Below are 22,317 nucleotides of genomic sequence, written 5' to 3'. Positions count from 1 at the left end.
TACTTCAAACCCATGGAAAATAGAAGCACAAGATTCTGGAAGTGGCACGGTGTTGGACTCCTGGTGGTAAAAGAAGGACTAGAATAGAAATGAAAGGCTCTACTACAGCCACCAGACTGACAGAACGCTGAGCTGTAGACGTAATTTCTGCCCTGTTAACTCAGATCCAGAGTTTGTGGGAAAGGACCCTCAAATTGTTCTTACAAATACCTGAGCAGCAAAACTGCAGTTTTGTGGTTACAGGCAGCTGCAATCCATGCTTTGTGCGGTGCTGTGTATTGAAACTCGGCTGAACCCTGATAAGAGGCTTATCTTCCCAGGCCTTTTGTTCAAAAATGTCTTAAAAATACCTTCCACCCTTCATTCTGTTGGACAAAAACACCCAACACCCCCAGAAGCACAAAAATCAGACAAATAAGGTCTCATCTGATTGTTAATATAAAAATCAGAATGAATGTGTGCCGATTCTGTTGGGCAAAGATCGTATGTACAATACACCTACTTGCCTTAGGAGAGCTCCAATCTGGATCATTTTGGTTTTGAGGGATTTGAGGAAACCAGAAACACACAACATGTCTCCAACTTGCACTGGCAGTATTGTAAAACTACCTCATGATATAAAATGTAGGCGTTACTCTCTATGAATCATTGTGATTTAAAAAGGATACTGATAGATAGGCAATGAATCACATTCAATTTTGTAATCAGAAAAAGCTGGCTTCTTAAGAGAGACCTTTGCCCCTTTTGGCAAAGCAGAACAACTAAATGTGCCAAGCTACTGAGGAGGAGGTTGTTCTTGTCATGGAAGTGGCCTCGTAAGAGTGAAGGAAGTAATTGATTTTAAAGCAGACCAAAAATGCTGTGTTGTATACAAGATAGCAAAGCTTTATCAACGTGAAAGTCACAACATAATTCCATCGACGAGAGTGTTAATGTTCTCAGCCTGTGCTTGGCTCCAAGACTCAGTGTACCTTGTAGAACTGGCATTGATTTATAGTGGGCAGTCTTCACATTACTCAGGGCTAGTGAAAGTTTTACTGACTACAGGAAACGCAGACAGTTCAGAAAGTGTACATTTGTGCAGCTTAACCTACGCTGCTTTTTTTGCCACTGACTCATTAGGAGAGAAAAATCTACTTCCAGATTCTATGAAACTGACTTCTTGCTGTGCTAAAGAACTAAGTGTTCCGGAAGCCTTTCCATATATCCCAAAGATGCACAATAAGATAATATAATTGAATTAATTTTAAAATAGAATGTCATCTAATGGATATATAAGCCCTTTTTATTAACAGCAACAAAAAGAGAAATTACCAAGGAGATAAGAAGCCTTTTCATTCTCAAAGTTTTCAGTCAGATTTATAAGTTCAGTGCATGTCATGAAAAGGATTTTAAGGGGAAATTCCACATTTGGAAGTTTCATATACAGACTTAAGCAAAAGCTGTGACTGTGCTTTCAGGTGTCAAACTTGTTTTGAAATCAATAGAAGGCTTTATAGCTTCAATATAAATGCAGTGTTTAGGCCACAGTTGAGCAAAACACTCATATGTTTTATTTTGAATATTGTGTTATTGCTAATGGTATTAAACACCTCCTTAAAATGTGAACACTTTTAAAAACCCAGTTCCTGGCTAAGGAAGGACTTCTTTAGCCAGGATATATCAAATTCCGTATCATACACGTGTGCACACAAATAAACCAATAGATGTAATACAGATCTACAAGAAATTAGGATTTCATAAAGTGCCATATTTTTATGTAAAACTGCTGTTTCTCACTAACCACAGTGACAAAACTGCTCACAGTTCATCAAATAAACTCGACAGCTACCATGAAACACTGATCACAATGCTCAGCCAGATGCCTGCTGTATGGTTAGATAGGAAACAGCACTGTCCCAAGGTGCTCAAGTCTAGCAGGAAAGCTATCTAGCAAACTGATACTCTGCTCACACACCACTCATTATATGAGAACTTGCAAATTCCTCTGTGGCTTCATAAGCCTTCCCCAGATTATCAAAGATTGAAGCAATGTAGTATGGCAAAATGGGCAAGAAGACGTGTAAGAACTGCAATTCTTTACAAGACAACCTTCTGCTGCACTGTTTAGCTGGGTTCACTGGGTCATTACCACTGTGTCTTTTCATGCATTTTAATATACTAATCATGGCCCTTATTCTTTATAAATGGTGCTTAGTGAATAGTTATTAACTAAGGGACTAATTTAGCAAGAAATTTTAGACTATATGTACTCCCTTTTGGGATTCAAATCTGAATATGAAGTTTGTATTCCTTTTTGAAGTGTTAATATACAATAATCACTATGAAAGTTAATATGTGCACAATATACAGTTAATTTTTTTCTTCTAAGGCATCTTCAGTGCAATAAATGTTATACTAAGAGTGACGAATTTTTGTAATATGAATACTTAAATAGCCACATAACGCTTCCTCAATTGATTTGGTGTCTTAGACAAGTTGGTGGGATCTTTTCACAGAGGCATAATACTGTTGGTAAGGAGCTTGGGATTGTTTTCTTTCCTCAGCCCCTGCCATGTCAGTGCTTTTTAATGTTCACAAGACAGTAAACTGAAGTGTTGGTTCCAACAGATGAGCTAATAAGGCATCCAACTGTAACAGGGTAAAGTATACTTACTAATATCCTCAATGCAGTTCCCTGCCATGCAGAATACTGAATACTCCCACAGGAAGAGGAGGAGGAGAAACAAACGCAACATATGAGTTTAAACTCATTCCTTGAATTAAATCCCACTTCTACAGTTTTTCCTGGCAGTCAAAGACATTGCAAATTATCCATAAAAATGCTTCTCTCATACTGGGACGAGCTGTTTTCATCGCAAAGCTGTCATCTCTAAAATACTAACACTGTAATATGTATTTTAATATGGTCAAGCTATACATCGGGCCCGTATAATTCCCTGGTTTTTATATAATATCACTTCAAATATTTTAAGTGTTGGACAATCACTAAGTCCTAAAAGTTAAAAAGCCCCATGTTGCAAAACTGGTTCATTAATGCAGCCTGACGTTATTTGTGCATTAAATACAGAAAATATCTCAGCATAACAGGGAACGCACTTCCCTAGGTATAATTATTCTTATTTATAATTATATATAATTTCTGACACATGCCAACTATAAGATAATACTCTCTGCATACATGTGTGTACTGCCACTAAACTCAGTTGTGTCAAGCTAGATCACACACTTCAAAGCGTGAGAAAGCAGTATATAGTACCAAAGAAGGCTTAACATTTAGCATTCTGCTCTTCTAGATGCCCCCCAAAATTAATCTAGCACAGAAATATGTTCAAACCTTGTGTGGAATACACCTCTTTACACACTGTTACCGAAGTGTATTTTCATTAGCTGCTGAAACTCTTCTATCGGACATTTCTAAACGTGGAAGAGTACCACCAGGGATACGCATACCACTTCAAAGTGTAGTGTTGCCCAACACAGTGCTGAAGGACCCTACTTTTTACTCCATCTCAGTTGCTGCCATTACTTTGAGCAGATAAACACCAGGCAAAAGAAAAATGGGCACCCCACTTTGATTAGGTGTAACAGCAGGCTTTGTACCAGCCTACAGCGCCAGTGCTCAACTGAAATAATTCATTCCTAAAGACAGATGAACTTTTGTGCATCTATCATCTCTTGCACAAATGTATCTCTTTCATCTTTTAAATTAGCAAAGAAAAATTAACCTTCTCAACTGTACCGAGCGGCACATAACCTGCTCAGCCACTTTTCAGCAATAGAGCAATCTCTTGTCATCTGACTACTGTACTTTTGACCCTCCAAAATATTCCCAACTGAAATATGTTGACATGTTTTTACATGTGATTCAGTAATTATTGTTCTCAGTAGTGTGGGATACTTATCATATATTTGGATCGATGCTCTTTGCATCTCTTGTACTCCATCTTTCTAAATATTCACTTTTCCAAATGACTTTAAAACTATTCCATCAAGATGACTTCAGGCTGCCTACGCCAGGAGTGTAGAATCAGGTTATAAGTAGGTAAGCTTGCTTTTGTAACTGAAATTGCAGCATTGAGCAACACTGGGAGAAGTATTAATAAATACCAGTAAATTAACTATGAATTGTGTTCAAAATTTAAGTTACCTTGAACAGTTCCACTTCTGAACCCTCTATTGGACCACAAGGCAATGGCATCAAGACAGCCTTCCCCATTCTTGGTTTTTGGGGCGTCAGTATAAAATACAACTTCATAAAACTTTGTAGTTTGTATTTTATTCCAGAAGAAAAATAGGTGGAAACTTTCTGAAGGAAATTTAGCACTGAAAACAGACTATCATAGAGCTAGATATAAAACAGTAATTTTAAAACCTGCATATGACTAAACAATAGCAATTGGAGAAAAAGAATACTAGAGTACCATCTCTAAAATGTTAGGCATAAATTAGCACCAACTTACCTCCTTTCATGTTATGGTATTCCTTACTTTCCACAGAAATTATAGGAATTTTGTTAGGAATTGTCCATTTGATGCACTTCAGAAAAACTTTTTGTATACTGGAACTTAAAACTATCGTAACTGCTGAACCAAAAAAAAACCACCCACAAAGCAAACAGCCCAGGATTTGAGTTACTGGGATATAGATGATACTGAGAAGACCTAGAACAGAATAGATTATCTGGAGTTCCAAGCTAAATATAATGGGTCCCAAATATCAGTTTCTGGGCTAACAGTACCCCTGGCAAACTCTGTAGTCCTGGATGTCAGTGTGGGCAAATGGAACTATTTTAAATTATGACATTACTGTTCCTACCATCAAATGCTACTAAGCAAAACTCCCCTTACCACTCAGAAAGCAAATCTCACAGTACATGCAATCAGGTCATGGATTATCAGCACAATATTCTAGGCTAATTCAAAACAGGGTACATGCTCAGTTGTGACATGAGATCATTGAAGCCTTCCATTACCCACCCCTCAGGAGTTTTCCAGGAAAAGGCCCCTGTCACAAATATTTCTGAGAACGTGACACGAGTCCTTGGGAGTGGCACAGAATTTGATGGAGATATTTAACTTTTAAAAGCACTTTTCAGGGGGGAAACAACCCCAAGATACTTCTATATCCTTAAGAGAAAGATAACTTACTAAAACACAAAGGGTAAGTGCTGTTTGAACCTGAATAAAAAGACGAATATTCCCCTGCAGCCTTTTGATTTGAAAAAAGTAGACAAAATATTGGTGGGGAAAGAACACGATCTCATCTTTCATTTCAATATCATCAATGCACATCAAAATGAACTTAAACATAACCTGGATAATGATACATTAATGCAAAATTCCACAAGGTCCTGACTTTGTTACTGATGCAGAGACTTACTGGATTTTCTAATACCAGATCTGGCAAGGGTTGGATTTTACAGTGTGATTGAAAATTTAAAAGGAATTTCTTTGATCTTGTTTTCTGTTGGGTCATTCTTCCTCTATGCTATTAATAACCTAAGAATATGTCTGCTGTGAGTGGCCCTACTTGTGTCAAGCTTTCTATTTGGAAGTAATTTTTTTTCCAATTTGTTCATTGAAATTGCCTTGCTTTCCCCATGAAAGAATAAATGTTTTTACCTGGCAAAGTACGGAACATTATTTCACACAACTCCCTTGTCCCTTCATGTGAACTGTATGTCACTCCTGCATTTCCTGGGAGTGGCACTCACCCACAAAGCAGGGTATATTTATATTAACATTTAAGCAAACATATATGTCTGGCAATAAACTGCACTGGTTTAGTAGCTCCATGGCTTTTGCTACTGTTCTTTGCTTCTGCAATAAACTAACATTTTAAAACCTGTGTTTGATGTTATTCTTCAGTTCTTAGTGTTGGGGATCTTTAACCCAGAGAGCCCACGCACGGCAGCTCTCCCTCTTGTCACACACTTCGGCACTGCGAGTCAGCAGAGTTTAGCACAGTGACTGACTAAGTCATTCTATTAAAGGAAGATGGGAACTGGTGCTGCTATTTTTGACAAAAAATTTTCAAGCGTTCAAATGTCATCATTTTAGGACACCAAACAGAAAGTATCCACAGCTAAAAACAGTTCACTCTTAGGAAGAAATTAATTTCTAGTTTAAGAATTTTGTTATTTTTAACATCTAATGCTAAACAAATAAATAACCTAATGCTAAACAGTCACTTTTGTAGATTTCTTTGTTTCCAGCTGTAAAGAATCTACCACTACTTGACTTTATCAGTAAAGATTCTGAGTGCACTCTATTTTGTATATAAATATGCGGAGAGCGTGAAGTGTCTTTCAGCTCTAAGCTAGAAAAACTCCGTGAGTCCCACTCACCTATCTTCATCTGGATTTCATATTCTAGGAAGCTTTGTATCAGAGAGCGAGAATTGCATATAGGGATCCCAGTTCATGTAAACTTGCCTGCTTTCTTTAAAGATATCAACTGCCATTCCATTTGTAGCTTTGACAGCATCTGCTAGTTTCAGCTAAAGCAAGAAGTGTATAACCAATTCTAACAGTTTCAGGAAGATTAATAATTATAGGGTTATGCAACATTAACAATACTGCTACGAGCAAAGCAGAGATGTTAAATTTTAACAGCATTTAAAAGAGGGGAAGAAAGACTGAGAGAATTTCAGTTCCTTTCTGCGTCATGTGTTCTTGTCATCATCTTGGTTTTTCTATATTTAAAATACTTTAAGAATTTCTTCTGCAAGCACTCTAAGAGGACAGCTAGCAGCAAGTCTTTCAGATTCGTGTTATGGTAAGTCAATGCACACACCCCAATTCAAGATGACAATGTATATTTACATACTTACATTTATCGCTAACTTGTTGCATATTTTTCTAAAACATTTATGGAGTAAGTTAGTATACTGAAAAAAAACAACCAACATACTGGAAAGTGTTATTTTGAATAACTGCATGCAACTGTATTTCTTTAATCTAAATGTGCATGCCATTTTCACACACAAACCACAGATCATGCACTGGAGTTTTGCCCATGCTCTGGGATACTTGATAACTCGATGGGTTTGTTTTCAATTCAGCTATTCATCTGCAATTTGGACAGAATTTGGAGCAATATTTAACCTTGCAATAAATTAGATTGTCAGACCCTATTATTCTTTTAAGGGGATTCGTTTTCTAGGCAAGTGAGTTTAGTGTGAGGAACTAGAAGTTATTGCCATGACTCTTTGTAACCCCTAAAGCAGGCTTGTGAACAACTAAATGTCACGTGGCTCTGATACACACCGAGGATAAGTTACTGAGACTTTTTACTGTTCTAATGCTTTTTAGTTGCTAAAGAAAAAAAAATCATTTGCAAATTTCTAGATGCTGAATTTGAAGCATGATCACAATACAGATGGTTGATCTCGTCAAAGATTCCGTGGTATTTAAAAAAGAGTCACATTAAAATACTATTGGGATTATCACCAAAAATATCAATTCTTAAGGGACATCTGGATTACCTCCAGTGCAATGTACTGTCATACAGAGCTAAGTGTCAGGATATGACACTTCTTGCTTTCATGCTACATGTGAAACTCCCACTGAAACCTTTGGAAGAAGCATTAAAACAAGGGGCCAGAAGTGGTCTTCAATAGTACACTGCTTCCCACACCTTTTACTTCCTGTTCTTTGTGTAACAAGGTGTGAACATCTGCTGTAAACCTTATTTCTCTACTCTATACAAAATAAGAAATTATTCTGCAGCAGCTTAGCAATGATAGACTTGGTTTAGAGGAATATGACAAGGATGAAAATAAGGACAACAATAATCTAATTCCATTACACCCACCTAAACTGGGAGAGCTTGGGAATTTAGATCCTGGTTTGGATTTCTCACCTTCATTTTCTTCTGCCAATATATCAGCACAAAATACATTAAACGGCAAACTAGTGGCAAAGCAGAACCTGGTTTTCATTGGGTTACAAGAAAACAGTATTCACCTCACAGCTTTACACAGGCACACCTTTCCTACGTAAGGACGGGCTTGTAAATACGTGGGGAATACTGTGGAAAATTAATATATCTTGCACCTCGAGAATACCTAAACTCTTTCAGATGTAAACTGATACTGGACTTGGTTCATTGTTTGGAACTATGGAACATTTTGTCCAACTCTATCTGCTCACCAAGTCAGGCAAGATAATTTGGGGTCAAATACTGGCTCCCTTAAAATTGACTGTAAAATTTCTCTCGGTTTACTTAGTTTACCTTTTGTGGGATGCGACTGACTGCATGGGCTTTTGAAAAGGAATTCTGCCCCTCTTGGTCAATATTTGAACATAACATCTTCAAAATTGCTGCCAACATGAGCACATACCATACTAAACAGGCTCTCAAACTGAACCTCCCTCCTTCCTCAGACACTGGTCTATAACCCTAGGTTATGAAAAGTAGAAACTATTGATACTGAGACCACAATAATACATAAACTGATCAATAAATAGCTTCCTCACAAGATTTACATCTCGGTGAAAGCAGAAAAAGTTGCTGATTTCATTGTTTGTCAGATACTAAGGCCCCAGTTTCTCAATGGGCTGTGTTCTGTGAATTGCAGAGCTCAAGTGGATCTTGTATCTTGCTAGTTGTATCTGTATTTTACTATTTGCTCTCCGATGTTAAAACCACTATCGTACGCAGTTCAAAAATACATTGTTGGAGAATCGTTAATGCCCTAGTCATACAATGTCATTCTGAGGCTCCCTGGGAATTTCGATTCGCACAGCTTATTAGGATATGACCTTTCCCTTGATTTTTTATTTTAAGAGCAAGTTAACATGATATTTCCCCAGTGGGAGTTGCTGTGTTTCCTTCACAGATAAGGAAAAGAGCAATGGCAACTCCGTATAGAGACAACTTTCATACATTTCCACAGTACGGACGACTCTGTGGTCTTGACAGACATCCAAAGCATTCCTAGAGATTGAGAGGAAAGTCACGCGGCATCGTAACTAAAAAAAAAAACCAGGAACATAACAAAGGTATTTCCCTGGATCTTTCACCTGCTTTTTTTTTTTTTCCTCTTCCTGGTTTGGTTTTGTTTTTTTTTTCCAATGTGATTTGAGATTGAGCTTTGAGGAATTTTAAGTCCTGTGGACTCCCCGCATTCAGACAATCAGGGTAGCACTGCCTGAGATAATGGCTTGTTTGTGAAACACATTCATATTCCTTTGGATGTGCAATTACTAACTCTACAGCACTCTTTTTTCTTCATGATACAGATTTTGTCTCTCAAATGCACACACTTCAGCATTTCCATGCTTATTATATTAGCATATTTTTTTGTGGAGCTGATCTAAAAGCAGGAGGCTGGAAAAGCAGCTCTCAATGTTTTTCAATGTGACTTCCTTGGTGGTCAGTGAGAGAGGTTTCTCTAGAGATGGATTCAGAAGATCTAAGGTTGTCTCTTGCTCTAAATTATCTTGTAAAGGAGAGATCTTTCTTGTGATACGGGCTGATTATCAACTACCAAGAACAGTGTTTAAACACTTATATCTAATAAACATTTTTAATAGCTTAAGACAGGTATATTCAATGTTTCTCCACCCTTATCTTGACGAAGCCCATTTGAAGCTGAATGATGCTGCTTACACTCAAAAATATACGAATGGTCAAGATGGCAAGAGCTAACAACTGTTACTCAGGTTTCATTCAAGAAAGAATAACTTTCTCGCTAACAGTGGGTCAATAAAGAGCTTCTACAAGAAATTAAGTATTTTGCTTTTTGGATATTCAGGGAAAGGCTTCATACATTAAGCCTTTGCTATGCAAACAACATTTTTCCTTAACTACAGATACCAAAAGAAGAAAAGGAACTTATAATGAATTAAAATATATTACTTCTGTTTTTTAAGTTTTCATAGAAGTAGTTTGTTGACTTGGTACTCTGGGTAGGCATCCTTCATAGAAGGTCCTTATACTGATGCCACATTGTAATATAAAGTACTGCAGTATGATATAAATTCATTGTGATCATATTTGAATGTCATAGCAGTGACACATCAAACAAAACCATATAAAGGTTCAAATGATTCCTGAAAGAACTTCAGATGATTCCTAATCCAACTTGAGCCAATTTTCTGTTTCATTGGTCTGCAGTTCTTCTCACAGTAGCAAGGCACATTTTCTCCTGTAATCTGGTCATGATAAAAAATGCCCTTTAAATTTTCCTGCAACAGCTGTTAACAGGGGGATGTCCCCGCTTAATTACATCTGTTTCCAGAAACAGCCATTCCTCTTTCAACGACTGACAAGAGACACAGATTTACTACTCTAACAAAGAAGAGGCAGACAGTGTTAAAACCAATTTAGATTATAGGCAGACTGTAGGAGTTAGCTTGCAATTGATCTGAGGCTAATCTGTCTCTCTTGGGTAAGTAACCTACATCACCAGTTAAAGACCTCTATGACACTTACGTATCTAACAAAGGAGTAAACAAATCCAAACTGATACCATTTACTGCATATCACTGTAGAGTACACTGATGTCATATATACTTAACTTTTCTGCAAACACATCTACCAAGATTCTAGAAAAATACTAATAATATAGAAGGAAATAATTACAAACTGAATACTACAAACTTACAGGCAGAAGTCTATTGGCTAACATCATCCTGATGGAAGAGTGTATCAGCAGGCATGTTTGAGAAGTGATTCAACAGAAATGTGTATCTTTGTCTACTCTGGTGACACAGACTCTCAATGCAGATGCATAGTGTAAGCACTAAAAGTTTATTTACAGAGGGCAGGACGGAACATTGCATGTGAACTCACTCAGACCATGATAAAGAGCAAAAGAGGTTTGTCTCCCATTAGTAATTTAAAGAATTGTGATTTGGTACTCCCAACACACCTATAATTGAATTCCTCAGTCATAAAATCACTGGTGCCAAACAAGTTCTGATATCTTTTATCAAGCCTCTTTTTTCTTGTCATTTGTTAACATATTTCTTATGGAGCTTTTCTTCTTTTTTATAGATACATTTGCTTTAGTTATAAATTAACCCTGGAATTTACTCTCCCAGAGGCCACAAACTGCTTTTTAAATTCTCTTGAAAAACTTTCCATATGAATTTATGATTTTGAACAATTTTGAATAACAGTTGGTGGTTCAAATATAGAGTAAGGGAAATGTCAAAAGATTGACAAAGTAATTATGAATAAACTGAAAATGTTTAGATGTTTTTCTGTGCCTTCTGCTCCACAAGCCCTGATTAAGTTACCAAAAGGGGACATATTTGCCTGTGGGATTTCTGGTGCTTCCGGTTCCTTGTAGTGATATTAACTAAGGTACAGGCTCATTCTGAAAGGTCTTTTTAAGAAGTTCCATATTTCAGTAGGTCCTAAAAATGGCCAACACATGGCAAAGGTATGTAGAATACTTTAAAGTTTAAACTCAAGTGCAATTTGAACCATATCATTAAATCACCAATATTTTTTATCAGGGTGGTTCAAATAATGACCATTAATAGCCTGATTTTTCAGTTGATAAATCCTAAAGAAAAAGGCTTACAATATTTGCTGGCTCCTATTGTGAGTCTTTGTTGGCCTCTTTCTCTTTATCCCCAGTAGCTTTGGAAAATATTGGCTTGGTTCAGCCAGAATAAACTACAGTGTAGAAGAATTTTAACACAAGATGTCTAAATTGCTAGTGTCACCACTGAAAAAAGCAACAGTTTGAGCTCATCCTGTAATAAATATCAGAAAATCCAAATGAAAAATTCCTAAACGATATATCCATAAGAAACTAACTTTATTGGTTCTACTGTTCAAAGAGCAATTTGTGTAAGGACAGAAGAGCACTTTTTAACAGCCAGGATAATACACACAGTTTCTTCTACTGGTCCTTTTGTGCTACTCTTCGCTTCATCACAAATCAGGTAAGTTAGAAAAATGTGATTTGATTTGAAATAAGGACACCAGAAATCCATGGTTTAATGGATAAATTCCCGGTTTAGTTAAGACTTCCCAAGGTGAAGCAATTTGAAAAAAAATATGCCTTAAAGATTCAGAAAACAGGAAACGATCTTACGGAACTTTGCGTTCCTGGATTCCTCTTCCTGATCCAGTTCAGACTAGCTGTTGCTGTGCTGCTGCGTGCACTGCCTGTAACAGCGTGCTGACCTAATCCAGGGGGTGGTGGGTTACAAATGGCCCTGGTTTGGTTTTAACAAAATGCTTTCAAAATGACTCTTTAATTCAGAGTAACAGAAAGGATTGAGGAGCCTTGGGGCACTTTTTCCCCATCTCTGGTTTTCCATATTCAAGACAATGTCATTCCTGCTAAGGAAAACAGAACTTCCTTCTCTAGATGCTGTTTCTCAGATTGCCAGTCAGTTATTTGAAGTTAAAATAGCAAATTTTGTGTCTCACATTGTGCTTTGGGTCTCTGATTTGTTACATTTCTACTAGTGAGGGAGTACCACATCCTCTTGAAAAATGTTAGAACTTGCTTGATATTTCTTCTTGAATGTTTAAATCTATGTAGTTACCTATAGGAGGTTCTTGCCATATCTTTGTTAAGTCTAACAAAACATGGTATTTTCTGCTCCTTTAACTGAATCAATAATGACAGAGCTGAAAAGATTTTAACAGTCAAAATATTTATCAGTTTTTACAACAGAAATGGAGTTTAAAATAGTGGCCACACTGTAAAATATTTTAACTCTCAGCTCTTCAAGCTTTAAAATACACATCCATCTGTCTAAATTTTATAATTCTGTGCTTTCTAATTAAAAAAATTAAAATATCCATGACTTTTTCTGTTGACAGTAGTTGGGGAACATCACTCAGTCCGCTTTGGCCCTCCTATACCTGTGTTGTCCCATTAAAATCAATGAGATGGTGAGCGTAAAGGTCAGATTGCACCAACTACCCTGAAGGCTCAGCACCATAAATTATACACCGGTATAACCATCTCCTCTCACACCTTGTGTACACATTTCATAACTTTGTTTGCCCTGTGTACTTTCACTTGAGCCAAAAGGAATTTTCAGAGCAAACAAGTTGTAATGTATTCTTTAAAGGTGAGTTACAATGCTGGTTATCTATAGTTGTTGGATCAGACAGTAGGACATCAATAATTTCAATATTTCATATCTTTTTGAAAAATGACAGTGCTACATATATGTATTTTACTAATGTCTGCTCAGATCATGGAGAAATAGACAGCCAGTTTTGCCATCATGCAACACAAGCTCTGGTAACAACTTGATCCGTCACCAGGGGTTACAAAAAATTTCAGGAGTATTTTTAAAGATTTTAGGCTTTGTGATATATGCCCTTATATTAATTTACATGACAGCCAAATGGGTGAACAATATGGACTAAAATGACTTACATATATTTTTCTTTTCATAAAATGCCAACCAAATACAGCCTCTGCTTTGCCAGATACACAACTTCCATTACTTTCTTGCATGCCATAAGCTTCCAAACTTACAAATATCTCCAAGTTATGAATCATTAATTTTTTGCAGCTAAAAATCTATGAATGGAACATCAAGCATAGCTTGTCTGGGCCCATAGGCAGGGAGAAACTTATAAAGGAAATTATAACAAATCTGAGAGGCATTGAAGCTAATTCAGTTTCAGCTATACCAATAAACTAAAGCCTACCAGGACTCTCACTCTGGGCATCTTTGTTCTACTTGCATTATCAAACTCTCCTAGTCATAAAAACTGAGTGGCAATACCTAAATGGCCCATTGGAAATGGTCCACGGCCCTTGCTAAGTCCCAGAGTATTGCTGGACAGCGTTTGCATGGGTCTTAGTCGCCTGAGCTAAAACTGAACCAGGGACAATTCTAAGAATTTAACCACTTACCAGTCCAGTCCCTGAGCCTGTGCCCAAGTTACGGCACTTTTTAATTTCCTAGTATGGATCAAGCCTTTAAATTCAATTGGACTTCTCTGAAACAAGGGAATATAATTGCTTTGGGGTTTTGTTTTGTTTGTCCTTAAATTCAACACGATATTTAATTGTGTATTAGGTTTTTTTTTCTTCCTAATTTTGGTCCCACTTTCTGCCTGCAAGCTGACAATACCTGTAGCAGGTGCTCTTAGCTTTCAGAAAGCGAAGCACGCAACTCTGAAGACATCAGCATCAGTGAGAATGTGAGTAAAGCTCTAGAACTCCATAAGCCTCAGGGAACATACTTTTCCTTTGTACATCGTTTTATTGAGCACTAATATAAAATCTACTAAACCATTTTTCCCAAACTTGCACTTCATTTCAGCAAAATGAAATATTAGAATTATCTGTGCAAAAAGAAACTGCAGAGATGGAAAACTCAAAGACACAAGTTACATTCTTGATAATCAGACAGACAAACAAGTAAAATGATCAAATTCCAGTAATGGTCATGTAAGATTTACCTGTTTATCTTTGTACCACATGAAAACGGAAGAAATTTTGCTGCTTCAAAAGCCCACCAAAAAATGGCAATACTATAGCAAACTGGAAAGTGCTTCCTATTTATCTCATCACCTACTCTGAGAATAGGTAACACATACTGGATACAATTAGCACCTCAGAATCACCCTAGCTTCAAGGGGCTAAAACAACCTTGTAGAAGGCTTGTAGAAGAAAACTGACTATTCCTCAGACTGTAGAGCATCAAAGTGAATAAGGGAACATGTTGTGAATAATGGCTCATAGACAAAGGCAAGAAAATCCTGTGGGGTGGCAGTATCTTTTCCCAACGCATCACTCATCTCTGCAGTAGATTTCCTTTTTTTTCCCTCTCAAATTTAATTTCAGGAATTCTTCAGGAAGTCAGAAGATGCTTTCTTTGAGGAGCTCTGCAACAGTTTATATGAGCTACTCAAATTAGCAAATAGTGCCGTTCAGTATTTAGCCTGCATTGCCTTTCATTTCCATACTCGTAGCTAAGTGAGCACTCTCACCATTTTGAACTCCAAAGAATTCCTTTCTCCCACAGTGTAACTGCCAGGTATAATTACTACATTCATTAGCCCTTCCTGGAGTAACTGTCAGGAAAGCACAACCAAAGTGCACCAATTCCTTCTTCCTCCTTGCTTCTTTAATCTGCTTTACTTCCAGGACAATTAGTTTCTCCCTACTTTGTTTCTCCCCTTTACACTGGGTCTATCACCTTATTCACCTCAAATTCTTTCCTCCCTTTATTCCTCCCTTCAAAATGCAGATTTGAGGAGGAGGGGGAAAGATTGTCCTACTGTTTCTCGCTGTTTTCACGCCTACCAATTTGTTGTGGGTTTGCCTTTTTTGTGGGGGTTAGGTATTTTTTAATCTATTCATTTTGACAAAGGAGCCTCATCGTGGAGTTATTTCAGCAGTGACAACAAAAGAGTTACTCTGCTGTCTAAGGGTCAAGCTGCAGCAGAAATTTAAAATTGCCACATGCTGCATAACATTGTGCTGTGCCTTCCTGTTAGTGCAGGGGGGAGGAGACAGGAATCCACTGCACAGCCTGCGTCAGAGAATGTAGTCACACTACAGAGTAGCAACGTTAGTGTATGTACAAGTTATTGTTATTCTAAACTTACCTCAGACTTCAGCAATATTCACTGTCTGTTCTCCTGTCCTTAGTGACAGGAAAGCTGTCACTTGTTGTTAGCATATCAGACAGTTCCTGTTCTCAAAGGAGTAATAAATAAAGCTAGATTTAAAAAACAGAGCAAACTTGGGCAGAGAAAGAACAATGAGCAGGAATGCCAAAATACAGTGAGAGACCACGTTATGGCATTGTCAGCATATCTTAAACCAAGAAAAGCTGAAAAATCTCATAAGAGACCAGACAGAAGAATTCAAAATCAAGAAGGTTCCAACAATAAATGTTAAACTTCGAGAAAGAAATTCAAGCATCTGTGTTTTTAAAGAATTTCCCTGGGTTTTTTTAATACCTTCTTTGGCAAAGATTAAAAGGGATAAATGAATAAAAACAACAGTCTCAGCAAACCTTCCCATTGCCTTATTTACAAATGTCTTTCAATTAATTAATTTCCTTTCCTGATATTCACTGTAGACAACTTTGTTACTTTTTCCCAGCTCTCTTCTCCGCTGGGGCTCCGAAGTCCCACATTGACCTTAGAACCCTGTCTTAATCCACCACTGCATTTAATCTAATCATACTGAACACCAGTAGCCTCTATTCAGATTAAAGATATTCTAGTTATTTCCCAATATTTTAAAGCCAGAGCCTATCTTAATATCACACGTTACTCCACCTATTCTGCACAAATTTTGCTGCATGGCTATTTTTGTGTGTAAAGCAGCAAAACACTGTTGCTAATGGTTTTCTTTTTAAAAAACAGAACTGATAAAATCTACAGAAAGCAGTTTTCTGGGTTTTCGTTTGATCTCTCACCTACTCAGAACTGGCACCCTGGTGACCCAGAAGAAGAATGGAAAGAAATGCACATGACTTCCCCATCCTCAGTATTACATCATGAAGGATGAAACAGCATATTGTGTACAGCTCAGAGGGCTGCTGGCCTGCGTGTGACTCTTCTCTTGCATAAAAAAATGCCTTTCTTAACAAAACTGTGACTCATTAAAAATTTGACAGATACCATATTCCAATGCACAGACCAGGGAAAACAACGATAGACCATTAGACACATCATTTCACGATGGGCTCGGCTCTGCAAACTCTGACGTTAGCATCTGAAGGGGTTTTCTGTATAAATTAAAACATGAAGTCTGTGGGAAAAAATATCTTTAATATTCTATTTTTGGATTAAGTTTTTCATTGCCAAACATTTTCAAGAAAATATCTTTCTTGGAGGAAAAATGGGCTCTTGATGGTGAAGTACTTCAAGCACTGTCATAAATTCCTGCCTATGCCAACGGTGCTGTAGTAACTATTTCTTAATTAGTAATCCTGATCTAAGAAAAATAATTCCTCAAATGTCAGTACCTATGTCAGAAAGTAACTTGCATAACCTGACATTTTATCCCATCTAGGCTGAGTAAAACCTAAAGCAGTGTGATGATTTCGAGCGTGTATTTTATATGAGGTATAGGGGTATTTGATTACTGTAAACCCCCCCAAACTAAACAAGATCTTGTGAACATAACAAATATCCACCACACCCAGTTTAACTGGGTAAAGTTAGCCAGCCTGATCACATGAGGCAGACCCAAAGAACAAGTCTTTGGGCAGTGCCCAAAGGAAACTGTGCGAGGAACCCTCTTGGGTCTCTTATTCATCATGCCATAATGTTCTTCTCTGCATCACAAAAACAATTAACCAGTTCAAGACAATTGGCAAGCTCACATCATAGTTAACACTCCAAGAAGCTTGCAAAACAGAACCAAGATCAATTGGCAAGCTAATCATAGAAAGAAAGTGTGGAATTTGCTTGCAATAGCATTTCTGAAGTGTGAACATCCAAATAATTAAAAGAAAGGCAAGCTAGGAATTCCTAATTGAGCTTCCACGGGACTTTTGGAAATTATTTTGCACTGCCTTCATAAATACTTTAAAACCATTGTTACAAACCTGAACCTTTCAAAGTAATTCTTCAATGCTTGCTTATTTCCGATTTTAAATTCAAGAGCTGTCATACTAAACTTTTGGATTCCTGATTTTGAAACTTAGTTTGGAGTTAATTGTAACAATTCATACTTAGCTGAGATCTTTACTAAAATAATCTCTTCCAGGCCAGTTTAGCAATTCTGGCAATAGCTCTAGTGTAAATGTAAAAATAAAAGAAAGAAATCCAGGAAAAGAAAGCTCTCTAATGATGCTTATTTTATTCAGAGAAGTGTTTTCACATGGAATCTTTTTTGTTCTAGATAAAGCTTAAAGCTTCATCTTGTTTATCATCTCAAAGCATCTTCAGCAACAGCTGGGAATTCTGAAAGTGAAAGCATATTTGCACACCTTCTGTTTCCACACTCTTCAAACCATATTCTAGGCAAACCTCAAAATCCTACACCCTGCAATAGGCAGGCATTTGTCAAACACTTTTTCCGTTTCCAGTTCCTATGGGATATTTAAAATAAATCGAACACTACCCTGCTTTTCTTAACAATTCTGTTCATTTTTAAAATAAAATACACTAACATGCCTTGATGTACAAATGAGGCATCTCAGACATGCAGTTTAAGCGTAAATGATGGCATCCAGGAATGCTGATAGAGAAGTACAGTAAAAACCCCACAGAACTTTAGTGACTCAGTGAAGCAAATCCACCCTCAGTGGCTAACTTCAGGAGGATCGGAGGAAGAGCTAAATCACTAGGGCAGTGCAAGAACTCTGCTTCAGACATACTACAAGCTAGAAAGCAACTAAATAAAGTATGTTTTTCCTGGTCTGGGAGGGAATGAGAGCCTCAGCCTGTGGCCATTCCTCACGATTCCATTAAATATGGTCTGGAATAAGGTTAGAGAATACAGATAAAATTCTGTATAAATAAAGCAACCTTTTGTCCTCACGTACTTCTGTACTTGCTTATCTGTAGATTTCTCTGGGTGTAAGTGAAAATAAAATTGGCTTTATATTTTTCTTTACATTCTTAGATAGGATTAAAAATGAGTTTAGCAATATACCACATAATAACATACTTCTATTAAGTTTAAAAGCTGAGATTCAGCATAAAATTTTGTAGCTGAAATACCACTGTAGTGAACAGTGAACAGTAACTCCAAGTAAAACATATTCAAGATGAAACGATAAACTCTTCTTACTGTAGACATAAAAAGGCAGTACCTAAACCTATCAGGAGGAAATATGTACATTATGAAAGGCAGTAAATAGAAGTGGCCGCATTTTTCCACAAGCCCCCATATTAGATAGCACCACAAAGCACCAGGTCGAGGTAGTAAAACCTGTTTTTCTGACCACCCCTACTAGAAGATCTTGGTGTGAATGTTAAAGCCTGTAATTAACATTTTTCTTTTCATAGTTCTTTTTTTGGTGTAGCAGAGTGACTCTTTTGGTAGTCTGACATATGTTTCAAACCACCATGGTTGAGAACTGATTTCACAGAGGTATTAAAATATTCTCCTAGCTTAAATATTGAAAAAGTACATCATTCTGTTCATATACAGACAGCAACTTAAGTTCAAAGCCTCTCAAACTTCAAAATTGCTACTACACAACCATGAATAGTTACAGCAGTTACACAACATCACTGTTCAATAAATCTAAACAAACACACAAGTACTATGGACTTATAATGCAATATTATAACATAAAATCCTATTTGATGCAATGCAGTGTAATCACATATTGTGTAAAAAGTTTAAGACAAGATCATAATTCTGGGCAGGGCTACTTTGTTCAAATACAAAATTCTCTTAAAAGCAATTTGTTCAAACTCAGAGGAAAAACACAGGACAGTGAGAAAACTTCCATCACTCTTACTTATTCCCTATGCCTGTTCAGCTGAAAGTGTTTGTATGAAAATAACATATTGAGAATTTTAGAGACACACGGGTAAGTCAGAGGAATTGTAGCTGGAGGTCTCCTATAAAAGTACTATAGGATACTTGCAAAAGGGAATCTAAACCACCTCACAATCAGACTTGTGATACAGAGGAAAGCCATGAGTCCCCATGGAGCTCATGAAATTCCAATAACGCATAAAACAGCAAGAAGTATAAAATTTTCCTCCAGTAATAGCTGTTATAAAGGCAAACCTAGAACACTCCTCTAACTTGAAGGTCTGGAATAAACTAACACCAACTGCAGTGTCTGTATCAAAATGTTAGTGTTTCATTTAGAGCTAAAATACGTTAAGAAATTGATCACATAAATTCCAGAACAAAAGGCAGATAAATATACTACTCCTGTTACACTGGCGTTTCTTGAAGACTTTACAGAATAATATGTAGGACTTTTGCTGTAATATATATTCATGATTATTTAATTTCAGGCATTTAGTCTCACTGAGCAAACAGCAATTCATTTAGAGTCAGACCCTGTATTTTCAGTATAAGAAAACCAGAGTAAGTAGTAAGGAACGAGAAGCAAGTGTATACAGGACAGAATTTCTAAGCTGCACATAGCTTGCAGACCTAACCCTACTGAAACAGCAGAACTGCCACTGACCTGGATGAAGCTGGCACTGGCACTGCTAGACTCTATGCATCTTCCAATAAACCATCATCATCTTTCTTTGATACCGTGGAATGTTCTGTGTATTTTTCTGTTGGAATATTACCCAATATTTATTATACTGTTATCAGATGCTATATATAGCCTTTCAGCATTACTGAGATAAGCCATTCTATAACATAGGGTTAATATATTACCTGCACACACATACCCCCACAACAACACACATAACCATACATACATGTTCATCTCAGCAGCCATCAAGCGTACCTGTGCCTGAACATACATCCACAAAGCTACGTAAGCTTTGTGTTTTTTAAATTGCTAATTATCAACCAGCAGAGTAGACTTTGGGATTCATAGACTTGAATTCATAGACTTTGTCCTGAGTGTGCAGACCGCATGGCAAGGAGGTGATCTGCTTAGTCATGAGGGAAGAGGGTTGCTTATGCAAGTCCACGAAGCATCATCTGTGTGGCGATTCCAGAAATTCACAACCTGCCTTTTGAGGTAATTACCTATCTTCCCCTTTGTAAGCAGAATAATTTTTCTATTTGCAGTGAAATCTAGTGAAACTGCAAACTAAAACCAGCTTATATTTAGAGAATAGGTGCTGCTTAAAAGTTTAGGGTTGTTTTTTTTTTCTATAAGTTTGAGGATTTGACGTCATACACAAACCTAACTTTTTGTATTTGTTATGACACAGACTAGAATCTATTAACTTTGTAAGAATCCGTTACTGTTGTAAGCATAAATCAACACATTGAAATTTTAAATTAAAAGTTTTGCATCAATCTCACTACTGCAATGTGTCTCTCTTGTAAATCTGTAACTATACGCATTCTCATGCCATAGATAATGTAGTATCATGGATAGGTACAACATTGTCATCTGAGTGAGTAACAAGACGGCCCCAGTCTTGACTAGGCTGCTAGGTACTAATGCAACACAGGTAATTAAAAATATTTATATAGTTCATGTATCATGAATTTTAATTAGAGAATGATGTAATTCTTTAGTTCAGTTCTATAGAGAGGTTTAGGAGAGGACAAACAGGCCAAGAAATATAATGGAAGGTGTGGGTGGAGTGGGAGAAAAATGTGAACCTCATCAAACTGGCTTAAGGTCTGCAAAAATTCTTAAATATGAAGACTGCAGAATAGGCCTTGCTGCTGCTTTCCCCCCACCTCCAAACTAAAAGAATAAAAGCCTACAATAGGTTTAGTTGTATATTTCACAGAATGGTCTGGGTTGGAAAGGACCTTAAGATCAACTAGTTCCAGCCCCCTGCCATGCGCAGGGGCACCTCACACTAGTATGTTTCTAGGTTTTCTCTTTAAGAAAGCCTTGGCTTAACCTCTGCAGCAGCTCAGGTGGTGTGGGCTCTGCTCCACGTGCAGATCCAGCCCAGTGCCAATCCCTGCCTGAGTACATGAGCTTTGCCAGAAGAGGGGCAGGATCACACAGGTAACCAAGAAGAGCTGTTACTGTATGTATCTTCACATGAGCTGGGCATCGTGGTACATTCAGAAACATGATAGACTTTTTTCCCCTCCACTTTAATAACAAAGAATAAATATAAGCAAATATTTGCCTTGTGGTGTGAGAGGAGCTGACATCTTTGTAGTAACAGGCAAAAGAGAAGTCCGTATTGCAGTAAAAGACCTGATGCTGAAGTAGAAATGTAGTCTTTCCTATGGTTGCCACATGTATTTTCTCCTTCATGTCTCCTTATGCCTGCAAGATGTGAAAGCATCCCAAGCCCCACTCACCTGCATTTTCTACATGCTTTGACACTGGAACCTGACAGAAAACACAACCGAAAAAAAGATGGACTGTCCTTCCTTAAAAAAAAAAAAGGCAAAAAAAAAAAAAGCAGGTGTGTGTGGGGGAACAGACAAAAGAAGTGCAAGAGCGTTGCCATTGAATGTAGGACTCCATCTGCATTTCACAGCCCTGGGAATCTAAATATCTGACAACCAAATCTTACGGCTCTTTCATTTCTCGTTCTGCCTTGGAAAAGCCTCCCCCCCCCAAAAAAAAAAGGGGGGTGTGTGTGTGATGGGGAGCTTTTTCCAAGTGATCTGTAAGAGTTAAATGAAAACCTTCAGACCAGTTAACGGAAACCCCAACGTTTTCTTGTGGCATGGGTATGTAGGACCTGAGTTTACGACAATGTTCTCTTGCTTTGGATTGTTTCTAACTTTTTCTTTTGTTAGTTCACAGAAAGTTAAGTAATA

The 22,317-nt window shown here is 37.3% G+C and overlaps 1 protein-coding gene across 2 annotated transcripts in view; it reads right to left on the bottom strand.

Annotated features, from left to right (window-relative positions):
- PPARG (peroxisome proliferator activated receptor gamma) overlaps nt 1–22,317 on the bottom strand; it is a 58,165-nt gene that overhangs the window by 32,959 nt on the left and 2,889 nt on the right. The window contains exon 2 of one of the 2 annotated variants that reach the window (XM_062620644.1): nt 20,072–20,168. The exons of the other annotated variant lie outside the window; for it this stretch is intronic. The gene's annotated coding sequence lies outside the window, so the exon portion shown is untranslated. The remainder of the gene's footprint in view (nt 1–20,071; nt 20,169–22,317) is intronic. 2 annotated transcript variants of the gene reach the window in all.

Source organism: Pezoporus occidentalis, unplaced genomic scaffold, assembly GCF_034315485.1.
Source record: "Pezoporus occidentalis ecotype Australia unplaced genomic scaffold, CSIRO_AGI_Poc_V1 ctg106, whole genome shotgun sequence".
NCBI lineage: Eukaryota > Metazoa > Chordata > Aves > Psittaciformes > Psittacidae > Pezoporus > Pezoporus occidentalis.
Note: the sequence above shows the minus strand (reverse complement) of the source record. Positions and strands in the feature narration are given on the sequence as shown.